The 24,930-nt window shown below is 40.8% G+C and overlaps 1 protein-coding gene and 1 pseudogene across 1 annotated transcript in view; one reads left to right on the top strand and one right to left on the bottom strand.

Moving 5' to 3' along the window:
• The window catches only part of EFHC2 (EF-hand domain containing 2), a 153,739-nt gene that overhangs the window by 124,256 nt on the left and 4,553 nt on the right, over positions 1-24,930 (bottom strand). The window lies entirely within an intron of this gene.
• LOC102745877 (3'-5' RNA nuclease TATDN2 pseudogene) lies at positions 4,797-9,819 on the top strand (annotated as a pseudogene).

Genomic DNA, 24,930 nt, shown 5'->3' with positions numbered 1-24,930 from the left:
TAAAGTCTGTATTACTCAGAAACTCAACATCTAAGTGTCAAAAATTTACAGCTGAATTTCGAGAGAAACTGTCAGGAAAGAGATGAAACACCAGTAATGTTCAATAAGGCTCAACAGTCTATAAAGAGACCAGCATCACTAGTCTAAGTTGAAAATGCTTAGGTTCTATTTGATGAAAAAGGCTCAGACAAATCGTGGGGTCCTAAAAAAGAAGGTGTATAACAGTACGGATAAACGCATAGCTGTTACAGGTTGGTAGACAATACAAATTCTGTACATTTAATGTGGTGCTGTTTATTCTACCCGAAAAAGCTGTGATTAAGCCAGTGATTTCTTTTATGATTATAGAGTCTTAGAATTAAGAAAATAAACCATAAGAGATTCGGTATTGCACATAAAGGATGGTTCCCTTATACATGACAATGAGATATTTATAGAAATTTATCATACGTGAAGGGAAACAGAATATGACACCCCCCCAAAATGCTTCTTTGGCCTAAGATTTACCTTAAACGGATTCTTTTTAAGAAACAGCCCTCAAATAAATAAAATTTAAAAAAAGAAAGAAAAAAAGAAAAAGAAACAGCAGACCTGCTCTGAAATCCAAGTAAAAGTGACCCATTTGTAAGAGACATTTACATGTATAAGGGAAATCTCCATTTGTAAGGGTGCCTCCCTCTCTGCACCCGGAAAAGGAGGAGGAGCAAACACCTCTAGAAACTCTTTTAACAGTTGAGAAGGAAGGGACTTAAGTCTGCATAACAACCCTACCCTTGTTTACTGTGCTTTGCTTGATTACCCCCCACCCCACAACTTGCGCCCCATCCACAACATCCTCTTTCTCATCTTTAGCTGGAAATGATATTTAAGGTGGTGGCTTGGGCCATTTGTGGGAGTTACTCAGTTTTCCTGCGTCTCTCCCATGTACACAGGAAGTATACAGGTTACGAAACTACTTTTTGTTTTTTTCTTGTTATTCTGTGTTATATTATAGGGGCATCTTAGCTCAAGCACCTAGCAGGGTAAAGGGAAAATGATTTTTCCTCCCCTACATAGGTTAATTTACGAAAAATTCTAATAAATTGAACATAAAGAAATTATGTAAGTTCTAGTCATGAATCACAAATACAACTAGAAATGTATTATGTAACTATAAACAAAAATTCTCACTAAAATTATTGTGCTAAAGGTAAATTTTAAAATACAAAAAATAAGTACAGAATCTAATAAAATTTAAAGATGTACAAACCTATAAAATTTAGGTGAATCCATCATCTTGGGCGAATTACTGGGTTTAGATTATTACATAAAAGAATTTAGAGTTAAAGAGAGCTTACTCAGTTCAATGTTCCAACTCAACTATTCTCAGCCTTGGCTCTGCATGATGAAATAAGAAAAAAAGGAAAAAGAAAGAAAGAGATAGAGAAAGAAAGAAAAGGAAAGAAAGAAAGAAAGAAAGAAAGAAAGAAAGAAAGAAAGAAAGAAAGAAAGAAAGAAAGAAAAAGAAAGAGAAAGAAAGAAAGAAAAGAAAAGAAAGAGAAAGAAAAAACAAACGAACCAGACCCAAGCCTAAGTAAATTAAATCAGAATCTTGGGGGCAGGTAATGATGATGAGAACAAAGGCCAAAGAAATGTAGATAAAATTAAATCTCCTCACAACTTGCAGCCTACTGCAAAATACTTGAGACGGGCAGAGTGTGACATTGCTCCAGGAACTCACAACTGCCTTAACATTAATGCTTTGCTTATATTTCACGTATGAGTGAAACCATATGATAATTGTCTTTCTCTGCACTGAACATAATAAAAAACTAAAAAACAAAAGTAAAAATAAAAAAACAAAAACATTAATGCTTTGCTACAGGCCAAAAGCAACCTTAGCTTGACAATAGCCAGACCTCCAGGATCTTGTTAAGTCTTCCCTAACATAAGAAAATCCTTTCGCAAATAGCCTTTATCTCTGCATCCTCCCAACTTAAAAGTAGATCATCAATTGCTCCCCACAATCCCAGGGTAGCTTTTCCTGCCCACAGGTCCTGTCCCTGTGCTTTAATAAAAATACCTTTTTTCCACCAAAAATGACCCTTCTATCCCAGCCCACATCACATCAGGTGAGAGGGGCATTTGTAATTTTTTTTTTTTAAGATTTTTATTTATCTGACAGAGAGAGACACAGCGAGAGAGGGAACACAAGCAGGGGGAGTGGGGGAGGGAGAAGCAGGCTCCCCGCTGAGCAGGGAGCCGGATGCGGGGCTCGATCCCAGGACCCTGGCATCATGACCTGAGTCAAAGGCAGACGCTTAACCAACTGAGCCACCCAGGCGCCCACATTTGTATTTTTTTTAAAAGCAACCCGGGTAATTCTGAAATGTAGTCAAGAGTTTTGACTCCGTGAGCAATGAATTAAGCAAAACTTTTTGGAACTGTAAAAATTTGTCATAAGGAAAACAAGTAGAAAGCAAAAAGGAGGGGCGCCTAGGTGGCTCAGTCATTAAGCATCCATCTCTGGCTCAGGTCATGATCCCAGGGTCCTGGGATCGAGCCCCACATCGGGCTCCCTGCTTGGTGGGAAGCCTGCTTCTCCCTCTCCCACTCCCCCTGCCTGTGTTCCCTCTCTCGCTGTATCTCTCTCTGTCAAATAAATAAAATAAAATCTTTAAAAAAAAAAGAAAGCAAAAAGAGTAAGAGCATAAATAGAAGAATTTGAAAGGAAAAAAACAACTGCAATAAATAGATTCAAGAGTTTCTTTAATAAATAAAATAGATAAAATTCTAGCAAAGATAACCAAGAAAGTAGGGTGCCTGGGTGGCTCAGTTGGTTAAGCGTCTGCCTTCAGCTCAGGTCATGATCCCAGGGTCCTGGGATCGAGTCCCACATCGGGCTCCCTGCTCAGCGGGGAGTCTGCTTCTCCCTCTACCCTCCCCCCTGCTTGTGATCTCTCTCTTTCTCTCTCTCTCTAGTAAATAAATTTTTAAAACTTAAAAAAAAAGATAATCAAGAAAGTATAAAGTCTGAAATGAAATATGGCATAACATAAAAATGTAATAAATTATAAGATATAAATCATCTTAATATATCATGCAAGCTTTTATGAAGATAATTTTTAAAACCCCAATAAGTGATTTTTTAAGAACCGTGAATTATCAAAACACAAGGAACGAACTATAACCAAGTAAGAAGTGGAAAAAACTACCAAAGAACTGTCCCAACAAAAAGCTCCAACCAGGATGATTTACTAATGGATTCTTTCAAACTTTCAAGGAAAAGAAAATTACCCGATTATATAACTCCCCCAGATACCAAAACAGATGGAAAGCCGCGAAGTGAATTCCAATGCCTGATAGACATACCATTAAAAAGTCAACTATGGAGAAGTAGTCCTCACCTCGGCTGCACATGAGAATCACCCATAGAGCTCTTTAAACTCCTGTTGGTTGGGCCATATCCACACCCACACACACACACACGTACGCACACACAGTGGAATCAGAGTCTTTCCGAGCAGGCCCAAGCATTACTGATTTTTAAAGCTCCCCAGGTGATAGAAGTGTGCAAGCCTGCTCCAGACAATTTCACTACTTATGACTTAAAATACAAGCAAACAGAATTCAATAGCCCTACAACAGTTATAAGCCACCTGCACAAACTACAGCGTTTTCCTACCCCATACATTTTAAAATACAAGAGTGGGGTGGCTGGGTGATAGACCTTGGGGAGGGTATGTGCTATGGTGAGCGCTGTGAATTGTGTAAGACTGATGAATCACAGACCTGTACCTCTGAAACAAGTAATACATTATACGTTAAGAAAAAAAAAAAAGAAGAAGATAGCAGGAGGGGAAGAATGAAGGGGGGGAATCGGAGGGGGAGACGAAACATGCGAGACTATGGACTCTGAGAAACAAACTGAGGGTTCTAGAGGGGAGGGGGGTGGGGGGATGGGTTAGCCCGGTGATGGGTATTAAGGAGGGCACGTACTGCATGGAGCACTGGGTGTTATACGAAAACAATGGATCGTGGATCACTACATCAAAAACTAATGGTGTAATGTATGGTAATTAACATAACATAATAATAAAAAAACAAAAAAAAATAAAATACAAGAGTGATTCCTTAACAAGACTGAAAAGCACCTGTTCTGAAACAACAGCCTAAATATCCAGCATTACAGTTAGGTAAACTGTGCATCCACTACAATCAGGAATGGAACAAAAATGCCCCTACTGACAAATGGTATTATTCAATACCATTTTGAGGAGTTCTGGACAATGTCAGAAGGTATGAAATAAAAATATTAACAAGAAAGAGACTAAAGTATTATATGCTGATAAAATAATGGCATAAGCAAAGGCTGAGTAACTAAGAATAAATAAAAGACTTCAGCATAACCACAGATAAATCAAAAATATTCTTAGGGGCACCTGGGTGGCACAGTTGGTTAAGCATCCGACTCTTGATCTCACCTCAGGTTTTGATCTCAGGGTAGTGAGTTCAAGGCCCACCTCAGGCTTCATGCTGCATGTGGAGTCTACTTAAATTAAAAAAAAAAAAAAAAGTAATAAAAATATTCTCATGTAGGGACGCCTGGGTGGCTCAGTTGGTTAAGCAACTGCCTTCGGCTCAGGTCATGATCCTGGAGTCCCGTGATCAAGTCCCGCATTGGGATCCCTGCTTGGCAGGGAGTCTGCTTCTCCCTCTGACCCTCCCCCCCTTATGTTCTCTCTCTCTCAAATAAATAAATATTAAAAAAAAAATATTCTCATGTACTAGCAATAACCAGCTGAAAATATGGTGGGATGGGAAAGTATGTTCACAATAGAATAAAAAATTACAAAACACTTAAAAATAGCTTTAATGAAAACTCTGTGACCCAGATAAAAGCCTAAAAACACTTACTTAAAAATACAGATGAACTTGACAAATAGGTGGAATATATTCTAGATAAGCAGACTAAAATAACATATTTTAAATTCATTGCTGTTTTAGAAAAATTTGAAAAAAATAATTCTAGGTCCACCTGATGAAATAAACAAGTCTGCTTATGAAAGAAAATTATAAAAATTAAGGGTAACGGAGGGGGCCTAACTCTCCCAGATTTTATACCCTACTATAATTTAATGCTTCAATTATTAAAATAGTACAACACCATCGGGCTCCCCGCTCAGCAGGGAGTCTGCTTCTGCCTCTGAACCTCTCTCCTCTCGTGTTCTCTCTCTCATTCTTTCTCTCAGATAAATAAATAAAATCTTAAAAAAAAAAAAATTCAAAAAAAAAAAAAATAGTACACCACCACAGTAACAAGAAACACAATAATGTGTGAAAAAGAAAAATGGTCTGGAAATAGACTCTATTACATACAGAATTTTTTTTAAAAAAATATTTTATTCATTTATTTGAGAGAGAGAGCATGAGAGAGCACAAGCAGGGGGAGTGGACGGGGAGAGGGAGAGGGAGAAGCAGACTCCCGGATGAGCAGGGAGCCCAGTGCGGGACGTGATCCCAGGATCCTGGGATCATGACCTGAGCTGAAGGCAGACACTTAACCGACTAAACCACCCAGGTGCCCCACATACAGGAATTTAACACATGAAAAAGGAACCACATATCAATAACTGGAAAAAGTGCTAACTTAGAATAGCATCAAGTATATCCCAACCTAAAATACATTATAACCCCAAATACATGCCAGATGGATTATCAGCTTAAATATAACAAATCACCCCCTGTACCTACCTCCCAAATATGTGTGTGTGTGTGTGTGTGTGTCAAAGCCTTGAAAGGAAGGATGACCATTCTAGACTTAGGAAAAAAAGAAAATTATGAAAGAAAAAAAATTAAGATGAGTATAAAAACAAGTTATAACCTCAATAGAATAAAATATAAGTAAAAAATAAACATACTAACAAAAAAAATTTTAACGTGACAGTTTATTTTATAAAAATATATTTAACTAACTTTTAAAAGACCCTAAAAAAGGATGAAAAAGGGACTTAAAATTCACCAGAGGGTTGATAAAGAAAAGAAATGTTTGCTCTAAGAAATTATCAGATGATGGGCGCCTGGGTGGCTCAGTCGTTAAGCGTCTGCCTTCGGCTCAGGTCATGATCCCAGGGTCCTGGGATCGAAACCCGCATCAGGCTCTCTGCTCTGTGGGAAGCCTGCTTCTCCCTCTCCCACTCCCCCTGCTTGTGTTCCCTCTCTCACTGTGTCTCTCTGTCAAATAAATAAATAAAATCTTAAAAAAAAAAAAAATTATCAGATGAGAGCAAATTAAAATGAGGCATGGGTTTTGTTTCTCCTACAAAATGGGCCTGGTGGGATTATTCATCATGGATGGGATTTTAAACTACTACAGTTCTTCTAGGGCAATGTGGTGCTATGAGGAGCCATTTTTAAATTCCTATACTTCTTCTCAGGAACTCCATTTCTGGGCATGTAGCCCAAAGAAACAAACCAAAATATGGAGAAACATATGTGCAGAGATGTTCTTTGCAGCGTTTTTTTTTTTTTCAAATAGCAAAAAAAAAACTCGAGTGAGGGAGCCTAAAAACTTAACAGAAAGGGAAGGGTTTGGTGAATTATGGCACATCTATGTACTCTGAGGAATATTATGAAGGCACTAGTATGATGTTTTCAAAAACTATACAGCAGTTAAGAAAAATACTTAGGATACGCAGAAATGTTCAGCAAAAAAAAAAACCACAGAACTGAAAATGGTAATATACTATAATTATAACTATGTTTTTTAAAAGCATGTATATTTAAACTATGTTTTAAAAACCATGTTTTTCTAAAAGAATGGGGGAAAAAAGGAACAAACAGCAATGGAAGCTTGGCTGGGCCACAGATGGGGGTGGGTCTCTGGGCCACGGAGGCAAGGTGGAAGAGAAAACAGAGGTTAGGGGGGGATGGGGGGGAAGGGGCCAACTTACCGGAGGTGGGGGCAGGGGGACAGCCCCTTGTTGGGGGGGGTGAGTATTTCCGGTGGCCAAAACTAGTGGGGGTAGGGGGGTGCGAGCCTCCCCTTTCGCTCCAGTGCTGCGTTGGACCCTAGCTACCCCTTTGGCAGCCTGGACCGCTAGGCTCCGGGTGCCCTGTGTGTGGTCCCCGAAGCACCTTGGAGTCTTTTCAAGGGCTTTGGCATCCTGCAAGGGCCTTGTATTCCAAACCAAATGGAAGCGTCCTACAGTACCGGAAGTGCTTTGATACCCCCGGAAATAGCTCTGGGCAAAAGAGAAAGTGCTTAGAAATCGTGGAAGCACGTTGCGGCTTGGACGCCAGACCGAGCTTTCCGGAAATCTTGGATCCTTGCGATTTTTCCAAAGCTCTTTGGAGTCACACGCTCTGTTGCAGGACTTTGCCATCTCTAGAACCCTGGGAACCATCATGGGCAGCTGAAAGAGTGGGGACAAGGTCGCTAAGGTGCCAGAGCGGCGCGAAGTCCCGCAAGAGCGGCGCGAAGTCCCGCAAGAGCGGCGCGAAGTCCCGCAAGAGCGGCGCGAAGTCCCGCAAGAGCGGCACTCAGGTAGGGTTCCCCGGTAAATTCGGACACCTCTGGGAGACCACTGATGTGCCCCCTCTAGCTGGCCATCTCATAACTCTGTATTACATTCAGGAGAGGCCAGTATCCCCCACCACCTGAGAACACAGAAAAAGGACCTGTGGCTTTCAAGCTGAGGGTTTTCCGGGGTGCAGCCTGCCAGGGGAAATTCCTCCCACCGCCCCCCCAACCACCCCATTCCTCAGGACCAGGTGTGGGTGGAGCCTCTAAAGACTGCGTGATTCGGGGAAGCACTCGGGGCTCCTTTCGTCGGTGGAATCCCCTCCGCACCAACTCGTCTGCGCCCCGTTAGCCCCTCCCTAGAGGAAATGGCTTCTTTTGAGGATGCCTACCGCTTTAGGAGCAATTCCAAACAGAGTTCCCGTAACTCCCCAAACTCTGAATTTGCAGCCCAAGCTGAGGGCCAAAATAATGAGACCGAGGAAGCAAACAAGGTCAAGAGAAAGAGTGCTACACTGCACGACCAAAGCTCTCCATCCATTTACGGGAACGGTATCCAGGGCATCCTGAGAAAACTGATGCCAGAAGGAGAGGAAGCCGCTAGTGCAAAACCCAGCACAAGAGAGTGTCCCAACCCTGGACAAAGACCCGCCAGGGTGGTCACCTTCTCTGCTCCTCAGAAAAAGCAACTGCCCGCCCCCGAGGTTAGAGTAGAGAAGGAAAAGATAGCGATAGAGCTCAACAATTTTGGTAACGAGAAAGTGATTATCGATCCGCAGGAGAAACCCTGTAAGAGGGACCAAAAGGTCATTTTTGAAAAAGGCTCTCCAGCCCTAGAATTTCTAGACAAACTTAACGCTCGTTCAGAAATGCAAAAGCATCAAGAAAAGGAGGTCATGGCTGAGCGCCCCTTTTCAGGAAGTCACCTGTCTGGTGTGGAAGAGATACCTGCAGTCAGATTCCCTCAGGAGAATCCAGTCTCCCTGGGTTTCTCAAGCTTTTCAAAGCCTTCACCCTTCACCACTGACCTTGTCCTGGACCAGCCTCATTTGTACAGGGGTCCCTGGCAAGGCTACCCCAGCTACTGGAGCAACAGTCCCCAGCCTCCCTACTATCCCTCCGTGGGCGGCAGCAGCCACAGCAGCCACAGCTTCTTCAGCGAGTATCCCTCCGGCTCAGAAATGGGCTTCCAAAACTGGCCCAGAGACTGGAAGCCCTTAGAGGAAGGTCAGTCCCAGAATTTTCATTCCTATCGTTGCTCCAGAAGTTTAGAAGCAGAGGAGCAAACCGTCCAAGATGAGACACCATCATATCCTTTTGGAGGACATGCGTCTAATTTCTGGGCCCGGGGCCACTGGAGTCAAGGTCTAGATCAGGGTTTCATTGACACCCATTGCCACTTGGACATTCTCTACTCCAAGCTGTCTTTCAAAGGGACTTTTAGCAAGTTCACAGAAATGTTTAACTACTCCTTCCCTAAGGAATTTCAGGGCTGCATCTCTGATTTCTGTGATCCTCGCACGCTAAGGGATGGCCTCTGGGAGGAGCTGCTGAAAGATGATCTGGTTTGGGGGGCCTTTGGCTGTCACCCCCATTTTGCACGTTACTACAATGACACTCAAGAAAGAAAGCTTCTGCACGCCTTACGGCACCCCAAGGCCATAGCATTTGGAGAAATGGGCTTAGATTACTCTTACAAGTGCACCACGCCTGTCCCACAGCAGCACAGAGTATTCGAGAGACAGCTGCAGCTGGCCGTGTCTCTGAAGAAGCCCTTGGTGATCCACTGCCGAGAAGCTGACGAAGATCTGCTGGGCATCATGAAAAGAAGGGTGCCCCCTGACTACAAGATCCACAGGCACTGCTTCACGGGCAGCTACCCACTCATCGAGCCCCTCTTGAAGTATTTTCCCAACATGTCTGTGGGGTTCACAGCAGTCCTGACCTACTCTTCCGCCTGGGAGACCCGGGATGCTCTGAGAATGATCCCACTGGACAGAATCGTCGTGGAAACCGATGCGCCCTACTTCCTGCCTCGTGGGGTTCCCAAAAGCGTTTGCCAGTATGCCCACCCGGGCCTGGCCCTGCATACGGTTCGAGAGATTGCCAGAATCAAGGGTCAGCCACTCTCCTACACCTTGGCCGTCTTGCGTGAGAACACGAGTTACCTCTACAACCTTTAAGCAAAGAGGGCATCGTCAGGAGTCTTCCAGAAAAGGGAGACCAGGAGCCTGACAACACAGACTTGGTTTGAATTCTGCCTGTGTCCCAAGGTCAAGGACATGTTCAGCAAGTCCACCGGGACAGAAAGAGACCATGACAGGACATTTTCCTCAAAATCTCTTCGGAAGACTTCTGCTTCTGGCTGGTAGGGTGGGGTGCAAAAGAGTGGGAGGAGGGTAGGGGGAACTCCCCTCAACATTATCAAGGTTTTTCCTCCTAGCCAAATTGTGCCAGGGTAGGCAGCAAAGAAGGAAGGGTTCCATAGGGTCAATGAGTTGGCTAATCCAAATCCCTGTTCTCTGCCGCCTGGGTTTTTGAGCAGTTGGTGCATAAAAGTCACCCTCCTATTTGCCTTTAAAGAAACAAACAAACAGAAAGGAATGTTGAATTTTAAAAGTGAGCTAGGTAATTTGTTCTGTTGATTCCCAAAATGTATTTGTTATTATAGGAATTCTGTAACCCATATGGTTTGTTGTTAAGTTCATAATTCAGTGACTGTACAACTTGCAGTTTATTTCTAAAGATAAACCAACACTTAGCATTTCATCTCAAAGGAAATTGATTTAGGTAAAAATTAGCCTGTTAATAGCCAGAATGGGCCAAGCGGGGGGCGCTCTCCATGGAGGAGCTTAGAATGATGGGAGTCAGATTAGTTGAGTCTTAGAACAGCACTGAAATTGAGTTTCAAATCTGAGCTGAACTCCCGACGCTTGTATAATTTCAAACCTCTCACATAACCAGTGTATTAATAGCAACTATTATTCAGATTGCTCGAACTCTTAACAAGGCCCAACTGTATACCACTTAGAAATACTGTTCTCCTGGAGGACAGAAACGGAGAAGAGCTTCAGCTGCCCACTTGGCAAACACCCGTCCTCCCCGCAAGATTAAAAGGAACCCACATTTTAAGGAAAATATTTGAGTTCCAAAATTTAACTTTGCAAGCCAAAGCACACACCTAAATCCAGGAGTCTCTTGATGAAAATAGGCCCAGCATACTGCAGACTTCTCTGGTTTCCTATGGGCCCATTTATCTGGATCCAGAAAAATCAGCTGGCTCCTCACCATCTGGTTCTCAGCTCAGAAGTCTCCTCTACGAGAAGCCTTCCCTGACTACCACGGATACAGTGCTCACCTCACCTGGGGAGAAAAAACTGCTTGGCTTCCTGTTTTGATATAATCCTAGCACTCAGCACTGTCTGCAACTGTGTATTTACCTGTGTGTTCATTGATTATCTTCCCCACTAGGTTTATAAGCTTGTCAGTCCTGTTCACACCCCCATGAACATATACCTTGTACAATAGTTAGAATAACCCCCGTGGCGGTGCAGGCACTCAGCAAAGATTTCTTGAGTTAACCTATGAGCGAACAACGGACTTCACTGACCCCTGCGAGTTAATGACAATATTTAGGTAGGGGGTCAGATATTAGGGAGAGAAGAGAGAAACCATCATATTTCTACCACCTTTCTCTAACTTAAAAGGCAAGGATTAAAAGGCAGCCATGTTCTGCTGTTTAGAGGTCCTCCATTAAAGAGAAAGAATAAGGTCAAGCCCTACCAGGAACTTGACAGTTCAGCTTTCCTAGAAATAACACTGAGTAGGTCATAGATTTTTCCCCTTTGCTGGGAATCCATTTTGGAGAAGGAGGAAGTGTCAGTGTAAGAAAGCTGTAAGTGCTTCACTTTGCTTTAGTAGGACCAAAAGAAGTTGATGCAATGGGAAAGGTGCAAGTTGATTATATTTTTTTCATGACCGGAAACCTTCAAAAATGAAGCTGATGTCTTAAGAAGGTTTTTTCTTTTTCCCCATTTAATGTACACTGTAAATAGACTTTGCTCGAAGTGTGTCCCTCAACCCACAGGAGCCCTGACCTTTTTATAAAGGATTGCAGGAAAGAAGGTTCTGTGGACACACATGATGGGGAAACAGTGAGTTCCACAAAGTTCTACAGATTTTTTTGGGGGGGAAATCTCACATGTCCTTTGATATGCTAATGTGAGCCACAAATCCCCAACTTTCTCAAAGTTACTTCATTGGATTAATTCGAGGTATAATTCAACAAGCTCAAGTTCTTTGGGAACACCAGCTTGGAAAACGACCTCAAGTCACACTTCCACTGTCGCAGTCCCTGTATCACATTGTGGACATGCCCCTACTTCTCACATCATCTTTCATTTACCTCTCGCTACATAAGATCCACAGAGAACAAAACGTCATTTATCTGGTCCTAGCAAAGTGACGTTACCAAGCGGGCATTTTAAAAATGGGTGTGAGTGAAAAATTGCATTTATAAGTACACATTCCATAAGATAAAAAGAATGTATGTATACAGTAATTAATTTTCCTCTCCAAAAAGAAATGGAGAAAAGATTTTTCTTACCTGTTCATCTCTCTCTACATTTTTATGGCAAATGCACAGACTATACTCTGCAGTGTTTCTAACACGCAGGAGAGAGCCTTGCCATAATTCAGCTTTATTTCACTGGGAATGAGAGTGAGCAATGTAGTATTCTCTGAGTGTAGTATATCCAGAGCGACCTAAATAAAAAATCTGAATTTTCCTTTACTTATTTCATGAATATAGTATAAAGAGCACTTCATCTATTCCTGTTACTAGTAAAAACAATCAAAACCTTGTGATCGAGATGTGCAAAATTTAGGGCACTCTGTAAATAGCGTTCTAGCGATAGATATTCCATTGAACCTCAAAGAATGATTAGAATTCATATGTTTGCATGGCACTTCAAAATTGGTGTGTCTGCTAGAGGCTTCAGAGAGCCATGAAGGCAACCGGTGATCTAGAAATTCAATTTGCCGTTAGTGGTCCCTGGGCCATTGGTCAGCCCAGAGTCACAAGGCCTCTCGGGCCCATTACCAGGCTCCCTGAACCTTGGCACTCCTTTGACTGCATGTCAATATTTTACTTCTCTTAAATTTTAGAAAGGCAGCTCTTTCCACCTTTTAAAGCTCCAAAAGAATGAACTCCCTACTCAGGGAAAGATTTTGTTGTTTTAGTTGGTCTTTATTCATATTCAAAATTAGTACCTGCTTGTTACAGGATTTTTGAGACCACTCAAGAGCACAAAGTGGATAAAAAATAGTCCATAATATTTTGGAATAAAAAATCTGAATCATCCTTTACTTATTTCATGAATATAGTAAAGAGCACTTCATCTATTCCCATTACTAGCAAAAACAAACAAACAAAACCTTATGATGGAGATGTGCAAAATTTAGGGCACTCTGTAGTCACTTTAACAACTGGAGTGGCTCCCTGGGTGTGTTCTTGATATTTCCATAGTTATTGGCAATCGCAGTATTGTAGTCCTTGAATCAGGTTTTGCTAATATTTACTAGAATATTCACTTCGTAATTAGCATAAGCTAGACATTTTACGTCCTCTGAATTTGTGATTTAAATACATTATTTTGTGTATCTTGGTTTGCTGTCCTGAGCAAACAAGCTAGAAGTTTGCTAATTCTGTTGTCTGTTTTAAAGATTCAACTCTTAGACTTTTTATTCAAATCTATTTTGTTTACGGTTTTATAAAATCCTGCGCTTTTTCCCACCCCCTTCAGTTCTTGGATAGTCTGTTTTATTGTGCTTTTTTTTTTTCCTAATGCCTTACATTAAATGCTTATTTTTGATTTGGGGGGAAAGAACAAGGTATCTGATACCATAAATTTGCCTCTGATTATAACTCTGTTCTATCTATAGGATTTTTTATTTTCATTAAGTTTACTTTTCCACTGTAAAAATTAATACATAATGGATTACCAATATATGAACAGAGAGGAACAGAAAGTACAGTTTTTTTTTTCCTACTGCCTAGAGCCCACTGTTTTGTTAATGTCTTTCCCTTAAGGTAATTGTGATTATATAGCTATGTCAAATTATATATACTCTTAAAAAATGCATATGGTTTCATGCCCATACTTACTGAAGATTTACACACTACAACATCCCACCACCAATCAATATACAGTGTTTATGTTCTGGTGTATTTTTATTTTATGGTTGTTTTTTAAGCAAAGCTAAAGAACATGTGCAGGTCCTAGGGAAAGACGATATAAAGATAAGCTTTTTTTGTTTTGTTTTTCTTTTGATTGAGAGAGATTTTCACTGTATTATTTTTTTAAGAATTTTCAGTTCAAGTATTAATTCGAAAAATTAGTATCTACTGCAACTTAACTAAGTAGAGAAAAGTAATATGTATTTCCTTTTTATCTCCCTATATTGTATTTGGGGCTCATTTCATCGTTGTTCATTATTATTTTATCTTTCAATAAACATTTAAAAGTGTTTCCATGTTTTGAAGTTTATATTTTATAGTCATAAGGTTGTTTCTGTTGCTCATCACTAATCCTTTTATTTCATTACTTCCCCATGGTTGAACTGTTTAATTTGCTTTATAATTGGCTAGAGTGCATCTTCAAGCAACTTCCTCAGGAAAAGTATGCGGATGGCGTATTTATGAGAAATCACATTATCTGAATACATCTTTCCACTGCTTTCACTAATGAATAACACCTCGGCTGAGTCTAGTATTTCTGGGTCACAGACATTTTCTCCTAAAGGTTACAGACATTGCTTCATTGTCTTCTGGCATTTAATGTTGCAGAGAATTCTGATGCCAACTACTTCTTTGGGGGTTAAACTACTTTTTCCGATCAGGATGTTTGGTAATTGCTTTATCCCTGAAATTAACAGAAAAATCCCAAACTAGATCAAATTATTGGTCTCTCTTTTGTTATGTTCCCTGGTACTTGAGAAGCATTCAGTCTTCAGATCTGTGTCTTTTTAAAGTCAAGAAGGTGGGATTTGTTTTTATTATTTTCTTATAATATGCTTAATTGCTTTGGCTGCTTTTAATCTAGCTTCTAATTCTTTAGGAACAACTCTCTGTATATGAGAGCTCCATCCTTTGTCCAGCCTTTCATGATCCATCTTGGTGCTCTTAGAGCTGACCTTCTGCTTCACATTTGGGGAGAATTTCTCAGGTTTGCCTTTGCCATCATTCATCTCTTTTCTCCAACTTCCACTTTTTTCCTTACTAATATAATGCATTTTTGAGTTCCCTCACGTTTCTTCCTTCTTCAGCGAGCTCCCTTTGCCTTTCTGCCCAGAGTCTCATTCAGCAATATTTTAAATTTATTCTCTCGCTGTATTTTCTCCCTCCAGCTTTCACCCCTCCCCGAGTTTTGCTTTCAAAAGTGTTTCCTTCATTCTGTTACTTCCGTGCACTCAACAGAAAGCACAGAGCAAATTGTTATCTAAAGTATTCATTTTTCCTATAGAAAATATTTTTCTTCCTCTGCCTCTTAAATACTCTGCTCTCCCATTTTCGTCGCAGGCTTTTTGGAAACCCCATGTTGGCTTTCTTTGTTCATTCTTGAACAAAGAGCCATCTATCCAGGCTGGTGTTTTCCCCAAAATAGGGTGGGTAGATTCCCCCTTTCCCTTCCTTCACCAGCCATTCTGAGGTTTTTTGATGCCTCCTCCCAGTGGGAGGCTGGTTGATAGAAATTCATATACAGCAGGTTAAGAGAAGTAGGGAGGGATGTGGTGGCTGTGGCTAGTTCCCTACGGGAAAAACTTCGCAATTTTCCATATAAACATTTTATAAATTGACCTGACCTCTATCTACTCCAGGAACAGAGTTTATGTAGCCAGTCTTTCCTGCACACGGCCTGTGGCAACAGAGCGATACCCTAATGCAGGGCCTGCTTTTCTTTCAGAGCAACTATTCCTGGGCCTCCTCGTGACACTCCTAAGCCATCAATGGCTGTGTAAGTAAGCCAAGTGCAAACCCCTACAGGTGGTCCTAACCGGCCCCCCCCCCAACTCGATTCTTGTCACTTTTTTTTTAGGAAGTGAAATTGCACGTTGTTGGCTTTAGTACATTTCCTCAATATGATCCCATCTGCACTATACCTAGTAGAAATTCATCTAAGTTTTCAGCATATTTCAGCATAAAGATGGACCTACACACACACACCCCCGCCCGTCTCCAACACTAATAGTTTCTTCGTATTTTAAAATGGTGCAGTCATTTTAATTGGGATTGTGAAGGTGAAGAGGTTGATCTAAATATCAATGCTCAAGTTAGAATCTCACTCCAAATTCTCAATTTTTTCCTCTCACTTTTTTTTGATAAATTTATGTTCCTATGGATACTGTGTTTAAATAGGCATATCTTATTTTAAGAAAATTCAACTTATACAAATCTGAATCTCATTTAGCTTGTTGAACATAGGAGAGGGTCAATAAAGGTAAGTTGAATAAATGACAAAAAATACAAAATAGATGACTTCCAAAGAATTTTTATTACAAAAATATTATCATCATAATATAATATCTACTTATAATCTGTACTCAAATTTTTCATGACTAAATCTAGGGTTTAAGATGAAACACACCTATATGGACAGCATAAGCATCCATCAAATTTATTTTTACTTGTCTGCTGCTTCTTAAGACCTGATTTTATGATGCATAAAAGGGAAAAAAGATGTGGCTAGAATATTAGAACATTCTTCTTGTAGCTTTATCACTAATTAACCATATAACTGGAACAAACCACTGAAACTCCTTTGTTTCCTGGTTAACCTTTCAGCAAAAAATTAGAAAATCAACACTTGCTAACCACAGGACAGTGCAACACTATTTAAAGGACTAAGAAAATTATGTATATATAACAGAGCTTTGGAGAGAAAATGAATGTATAAAAATACTGAATAATATATAAATCAGTGTAGGATGCAAAGCTGGAAGCTTAAAAACACTGTCAAAACCACCTCTAAAATAGTCTTTTCACATCCTTATGGAATCTATTGAGCAAGGCAATTAAAAAACACTTGATATTACTAAGAGAAAAGGTTCAGACCCACTGCTTAAAATCAGGCTTCCCGGGAAAATAATTAGAACTAGAAGGGATCACCTCGTCCAAAAGAAATCATGTTATGAATCATGGAGTTTTGTAAACTGAATAGAGAAAACTGAATATTGAAATATTCATTTAAAAGACAGAAAAGAAAAACAGTATCTACAATATATAAAAGATAAAGGGAAAATATATTTGGTAAAAAAAATACATGTATGACATTTACCAAATATATATATATATATATATATTCCCCCCCCAGAGGGAATAATATGAGAACTGAGGCAAACACACTCCCCCTCATGCCACCATTTTGAGATACATATTTTAAAGGCTGGATTCCACCTGAAAGAGAAGAAAGATGCTTAGGTAAGATGACTTGTGTATTCTCTTCCAATCAAAATAATCCATTCTGTAATTCTAGTAATTACCCAATAAACTGGACTCCCCAGTACACTGGATTGCCCTACTGGTTCCAAAGTTTGTTATTTACTTCCCACAAGTGCACCAACAGCTGAGACCACAAAATGGATACTCAGTACAGAAAGGCTCCTTTATCAAAAGGAAAGTAATACAGACCAAGCCAGTGACAGAGCACCTGCCAAATTCAAAGCAGTGTGTGGAGGGTACATCACTCAAGACAATCTCTCTGGCTGCAAGGATTGAGCAGTCAAGTAAGGGAGATTAGACTATATGCAAATAACGCCAAAACAGGGTATGGTATCGCCAAATAATTATAATGCATTGGATATAAAGCTAAAAGCCATTAGGAGAGATTCAATAATATTTTTAAAAATCCATTTGGTGGGGCGCCTGGGTGGCTCAGTTGGTTAGGCGACTGCCTTCGGCTCAGGTCATGATCCTGGAGTCCTGGGATTGAGTCCCACATCGGGCTCCCTGCTCAGCAGGGGGGTCCACTTCTCCCTCTGATGATCTTCCCTCTCGTGTTCTCGGTCTCTCATTCTCTCTCTCTCAAATAAATAAAAAAAAAAAATCTTTAAAAAAAAAAAATCCATTTGGTGTACATTGTCAGGCACTGTGCTAGACTCTGAGATTCAACGATAAATGAAAATCGGCAACATTGGTCAAGTAGTTAAAATGGGTCAGACAATGTGTTATATGCTTTTACACTCTTATCTCATTTACTCCTCACAACACATCTACAAAATAGGTGCTATTGTGATCACTGTTTTACAGAAATCAAGGTTTAGGACACTAAGTAATTTACCGAAGGACTCAAAATTAGAGAATGGGACAGCTGGGATTAGAACTCAAACTGCCAGGGTGCCTGGGTGGTTCAGTGGTTAAGCATCTGCCTTCAGCTCAGGTCATGATCTCCGGATCCTGGGATCGAACCCCACATCGGCTCCCTGCTTAGCGTGGCGGCGGCGGGAGGGGGGGGTCTGCTTCTCCCTCTCCCTCTGCCTCTCCCCACCACTCGTCAAATGAATAAATAAAATCTTTAAAAAAAAATAAAAAGAACTCCAACTGCCTAGCTTCAGAGGCCACAAACTATTCTCTCCCAAACTGCCACAAAATACCCACCACACTCCAGCTCCATGGAGGACACAGAGAAGCATAATAGGGCTATTGTAACAGGAGCTTCAAAGTTCTCCAGTAGGAGGAGTACGTGCTAAACCACCCGAGAGCATCAAGAAGAAGGCATCACAGTACAGGTGACATCCGAAATGGGTCTTCAAGGTTGAGAGATGGAGGGAGAACTGCACATATGGACAAGTGAGTAAGGGCATTCTCTGCAGAGGGAACAGCATGTGCAAATTTACAGGAGCATGTTAGTGCTCCCGGACGTGCGGTCCTGCCAGTCATTCTGTGTGGCTGAAAGCTGAATGGGAAAGGGAGGGCAGAGGAGGTGAGATTAGCAAAACACAAGAGCCAAAAGGCAGGTGGTCCCTGGGTCACGCACAGTTAGGTCAAAGGACTATAGACATTTTGGAAAGTTAACTCTGTAGCAGCGGGGGCAGTTGAGAGGATCAGACTGAAGGCAGGGATGCCACTGAAGAGGCTACTCTCTAGGTGAGAGACATGAACTAGGATAGCGGTGAGAGCCTTGGAAAAGAGGCTGATGGAATAAGGATTTCAGAGGGAGACAAGAGAAAACTTAGGTCAATGGTGACAGAGGGAGCACAATGGTGATTCTCTTTATTTGCTTAAACATAAACAAAAATATATAACATCGTGAGTTAACATTTAGATGTAACTCAGATAATAAGCCAAATGCGCACCACTATCAGCCATGGTGGTATATTCAAAGAAAAGACTGGGCAACCACTAGCAACTGAAAAGTCTGTCTCATCTTAGAACTCTGAAGAAACTCTAAAGGTGATCCAATTTATGCTCTACATCTACACTTCCCCCAAAATGCCTTTCCTCTTCTTTTTTCAATTCTCAAAAGTCTCCCACTTCCTCACCATTAGCTCTATGATCTCTCTCCCTCTCTCCATCCCCCACTCCAGGCTTCTTCCTTTCTTACATCCCCAAAAGCCCGAGAATCTAACTGAAAAACTCAGAAGAATCCTCAGAGGATGAAGGAGGGGGAAAATAGGAATGAGCGAAGACAAAGTTTTGTTCAGCACGCAGGGCATGGGGAAAAAAGAGAAACCTGGGAGCGCACATTAAGAATATTATCCTGGGGGGTGCCTGGGTGGCTCAGTCAGTTAAGCGTCTGCCTTCGGCTCAGGTCATGATCGCAGGGTCCTGGGATTGAGACCCACATCAGGCTCCCTGCTCAGAGGGGAGTCTGCTTCTCCTTCTCCCTCTGCCCCTCCCCCTGCTTGTGCTCTCTCTCTCTCTAATAAATAAAGTTTTTTTTAAAAAATATCCTCAGGTAAGCATCTGACTCTTAGTTTCAGCTTAGGTCATGATCTTGGGGTCATGGGATCAGGCCTGCATCGGGCTCCATGCTCAGCACAGAGTCTGCTTGAGATTCTCTCCCTCTCCTTCTGCCCCTCCCCCCACTCGCACTCACACCTGCATGTGCTCTCTCTCTCTCTCTAAAATAAATAAAATCTTCTTTAAAAAAAAAAAAAAAATATTATCTCCACTACATATCAGAGAGAACCAAAGTTTAAATTAATAAAGCTGACTATAAAAGTCAACTAGGCCAGAACTGAAAATAGTTTTATTTTTGACACTCAAACACAAATGCAAAAATAAATTCCCTGAAATACTAGATGAAAAAAATCAACAAGTAGAACCAGAGAGAAAGAGAGAATTAACATACACTCAAAATGGTTTCATATTTTAATCTAAAAAGAAAGAAAACAACAAGGTAGACTGCAAAGGAAATAAAGGGCATATATGAAGTTTCTACAACCCAGATGATGATGGTGTAAAATCTTTGAGTATAAGTTCAGAATAGTCAGAAAGTAAAAACAGTTATAGTAGTCTATTACTGACTGCTATTGGTTCTGAATAATGAAAAAATAAAATAATAATAAAGGTAGTTATTTATCACCTTTCCTACTAAAAGACCATTAAGTGAATTTGCTAAAGTAGAAGAGACACGACAAAATATCTTATTTAAGTAATAAAAGACTTTTTAAAACTATCCTAATACCCACAGCATAAATGGAACACGAGGAAACAACTAGGAAGAGCAATGCAGTAATAGCTTAACAGTCACTTTTTAGAACTCCCTGGTCTCACTGGCAGCATCTCCAAACATTCTTCTGGAATATGCCAGAATTTGTGCCAAATAAGAATGCAAGAGTCCTGCAGCACAAGTGATGACAAGCACAGTCCCAGTTTATGCTTCTCTTCCCCTAGAATACTACCCCCTCTACCCCATCTTAAGAAAATAAGCCAGGGGCGCCTGGGTGGCTCAGTTGGTTAAGCATCTCACTCTTGATTTCAGCTCAGGTCATGATATCAGAGTTGTGAGATCAAGCCCCGCATCAGGCTCTGTGCACAATAGGGAGTCTGCTTGAGATTCTCTCTCTCCCTCTCCCTCTGCCTCTCCACCCCCCACCCTTGCGCTCTCTCTCTAAAATAAATAAATCTTGAAAGAAAGAAAGAGAAAGGAAGAAAGAAAGAAAAAAAGCCAAATCTTGGCAAAGGAGGGGACTTACATTTTCTTGACTATCTACAATGAGCTGGGCACTTGACATGCATTGTCCATCTGATAGTTAACAGTAACCCTAAGGTGGGTTTGTTAGTCTTCCTTGACAGATAAGGGAATTGCAACCAAGACAGGTTAAAACATAGCCAAGAGGAAATAGGTAATAAATGATAAATCCAGGTTCCGAACCCATCTGTCTGACTGATAAGCCTTGCTCTCTCCACTACACCAAAGAGCCTCTCATTAGGGGGGTGTTGCAGGAGCACCATGTTCCCAAGGGATACCTGACCCACACACACAGTTCATTTCAAACAACACTCCATTTGGGATGACATACACACTGTAGGTCCAACCCAAGAGGTAAAGGGAAGAGACCTGGCGCAATGACAATGATGATGACGAGGACAGCAATGGTTATACTCTCCTAAGAGAAGGAGTCAGCCATTGCAAAGCCTGAAACAGAGGAAGACCAAGTAGGGAGAGGGAAGAAAGTTACATGGAACCCTCACAATGGAAGAGGAATAAAAATGAATCAAAGTAAAGAGAATGAGAAGGAAGAGACAAAGCCCTATAAAAGAGGAAAAAAAGGGGAAAGGTTAAAAGAATGGAAGAGGGGGGCGCCTGGGTGGCTCAGTCATTAAGCGTCTGCCTTCGGCTCAGGTCATGATCCCAAGGGTCCTGGGATCGAGCCCGCATCAGGCTCCCTGCTCCGCGGGAAGCCTGCTTCTCCCTCTCCCACTCCCCCGCTTGTGTTCCCTCTCTCGCTGTCTCTCTCTCTGTCAAATAAATAAATAAAATCTTAAAAAAAAAAAAAAAGAATGGAAGAGGAAGGAATAAAAAGGTTGAGAGAGGGGACGAAAGAAAAGCAAATGGGACAACTTTGAAAAAAGAGTGGAGATAATCATCCCCACCTCACTTTGCATAATGTGGCATTGGGGCCCTCCCTGCCACCTCCACATTTCTGATGTCCTGGAAACCACCATGCTTCCCCAATTACTTACACCTCTGATAAAAGATTTATGATAATGACATGTGTCCTTGGAGAATCCTCTTTATTTAGAGAACGATTACCACGCTAAACAGCACAGTGAATTTCATAGGCAGAACAAGAATTTAAATGGAGGAGCGTAATTAAAATAAATAGAAAGATATGGACAATTCTAAATCCTTAAAATGTTTAAAAACCTCTGAAGGGGGTTAGGAGAGTAATTTATTTGAAAATATAAAACTAGCATGGTTAAAAATAAAGGGTCATCAATCCAGATGACGAGAAAGGATTACACCAACACCCAGAGATTGCCATGGTGGATTATGACATGAATTGGCTGCACTTTGTTTATATACATAATATTTTCAAAGCTGTCCCTCAAATCTTAAATCCCAAACAGTGAGTCAGACTCCAAAGAGGACACACTGTAAGACTCCATTTACATGAAGTTTAAGAACAGATAAAACTAATCCGTGGTGGGGTGCCTGGGTGGCTCAGTCAGTTAAGCATCTGTCTTTGGCTCGGGTCATGATCCCTGGGTCCTGGGATCGAGCCCCACGTCAGGCTCTCTGCTCAGCGGGGAGTCTGCTTCTCCCTCTGCCTCTGCCTGCCACTCCCCCTGCTTGTGCTCTCTCTCTCTGTGTCAAATAAATAAATAAAATCTTTAAAAAAAAATAAAACCCTAATCTATGGTCATAGAAGTCAGAGCAGTGGAGGAGGGCTGAATGGAAGGGAGCATGAGGGAATATTCTGAGGTGGTAGAGATGTTCTCTATGGTGTCTAGGTGGTGGTTACACAGATGCATACATTTGTCAGAATCCCTGTAACTTTGTGCTTAAAATGGGCACATTGCATCATATATAAATTATACCTCCCCTCAATAAAGTTGATTTTAAAAATTAAAGTAAGGTTTACCTCAATAAAGTTGATTAAAATGAAGACTCACACAATAAAATCCTAAAAAAACCACAGCTATTCTGTACCCTGACTGTGGTGGCTGTTACACAAATCTATACATGTGATAAAACTTCAGAGAGCCATAAACTAAGAAAAAATACGAGGGGCGCCTGGGTGGCTCAGTTGGTTAAGCGTCTGCCTTCGGCTCAGGTCATGGTCCCAGGGTCCTGGGATCGAGCCCCACATCGGGCTCAGGCAAAGGCAACAAAAGCAAAAATAAACAAATAGAACCACATAAAACTAAAAAGCTTTTGCACAGTAAAGGAGACCATCAACAAAACAAAAAGGCAAACTATTGAATGAGAGAAGATATTTACAAATAATGTAACTGATAAGGGGTTAATATCCAAAGTATATTAAAAAAAACCTCACACAACTCATTATTAAAAACAAATGATCCAACATAAAAATGGGCAGAGGACCTGAACAGACTTCTCCAAAGAAAGCATACAGATGGCCAACAGACAAATGAAAAAATTCTCAACTTAACTCATCAGGGAGACACAAATCAAAACCACAGTGAGATATCACTTCACACCTGTCAGAATGGCTATTGTCAAAACGACAAGAAATAACAAGTGTCGGTGAGGATATGGAGAAAAGGGAACCCTCGTGCACTGTTGGTGGGAATGCAAAATGGTGCAGCACTATGAAAAACAGCATAGAGGTGTCTCAAAAAATTAAAAATAGAACAACCATATGATCCAGCAATTCCACTTCTAGATATTAACCTGAAGAACCTTCTAGATATTAACCTGAACCTATATGCACCCTCATGTTCACTGCAGCATTATTCAGAATAGTCAAGATATGGAAGCAACCTAAATGTTTACCAGTGGGTGAATGGATAAAGAAGATGCCATATATATATATGCAATGGAATATTATTCAGCATAGAAAAGAAGGAGATTTTGCCATTGGCAACAACATGGATGAACCTAGAGGGCATTATGCTAAGTGAAATAAGTCAGAGAAAGACAATTACTGTATGACTTCATTTCTATGTGGAATCTGAAAAACAAAACAAATCAACAAACAATACAAAACAGAAATAGACTCATAGACAAAAAGAACAATCCAGTGGTTGCCAGAGGGGAGGGGGTAGAGGGATGGGCAAAATAAAGAAAGTGGGTTAAAAGGTACAAACTCCCAGTTATAAAATAAGTAAGACACAGGGATGCAATGTACAGCATAGTTAATAATATTGTAACAACTTTGTATGGTGACAAATGGTAGCTAGATTTATCATGATCACTTCCTAATATATATAATTGCTGAATCACTATGTTGTAAACCCAAAACTAACAAAACATTGTATGTCAACTACACATCAACAAAAAATAAATAAAAACTTTAAAACTTTTAGGGATGCCTAGGTGGCTCAGTCGGTTAAGCATCTGCCTTCGGCTCAGATCATGATCCCAGGGTCCTGGGATAGAGCCCAGCATCGGGCTCCCTGCTCCGCGGGGAGTCTGCTTCTCCCTCTGCCTGCCACTCCCTCCCTGCTTGTGCTCATTCACTCTCTCTCTCTCGGACAAATAAATAAAATCTTCAAACCAAATTTTTTTAAAACTCTTTTAAAAAACCAAGGTGTCCCAAGAGATCAAATTATGTTTTAAAAATTTATGTTTATATTGTTCAAAGCATAAAGATTCACACAGTACTACATAATCAGCTTACCACAAACCCAATATCAATGAATGCAAAGTTATTACAATTCCAATTCTGTGGCCAGTAGTTCTGATTATAATTATTATGTTTACAATAGATGGAAAAAATGAAATAATATTTTTAAATGCATGCATACCCCATAGGATCAACCTTTATCCTGCCATTTACTATAATAGAGTTATTTGCAAAATAGCAAACAAATTAGGCTAACTAGGAGCCACTGCCAAATGAAAGAAATGAGAGCATAATTATAGAGTCAATGCAAATGGTACTTAACATCCAGATAAAAGTCATATAAAAACATTCAGGGGGCGCCTGGGTGGCTCAGTCGTTAAGCATCTGCCTTCGGCTCAGGTCATGGTCCCAGGGTCCTGGGATTGAGCCCCGCATCGGGCTCCCTGCTCAGCGGAAAGCCTGCTTCTCCCTCTCCCTCTGCCTGCCACTCTGCCTACCTGTGCTCTCTATCTCTCTGTCAAATAAATAAATAAAATCTTTAAAAAAAAAAAAAAAGAAACCACTTATGAAAAAAAAAAACATTCAGTTATTTGGGTATTTCGAACTCGTCTTTTTATAAAAGCGGCTAATGACAGATCAGATACAGTAACAGCAGCATATCATAAACTGCT

Source organism: Leptonychotes weddellii, chromosome X (genome assembly GCF_054177405.1).
Source record: "Leptonychotes weddellii isolate Sample4059 chromosome X, ASM5417740v2, whole genome shotgun sequence".
NCBI classification, from domain to species: Eukaryota; Metazoa; Chordata; class Mammalia; order Carnivora; family Phocidae; genus Leptonychotes; species Leptonychotes weddellii.
Note: the sequence above shows the minus strand (reverse complement) of the source record. Positions and strands in the feature narration are given on the sequence as shown.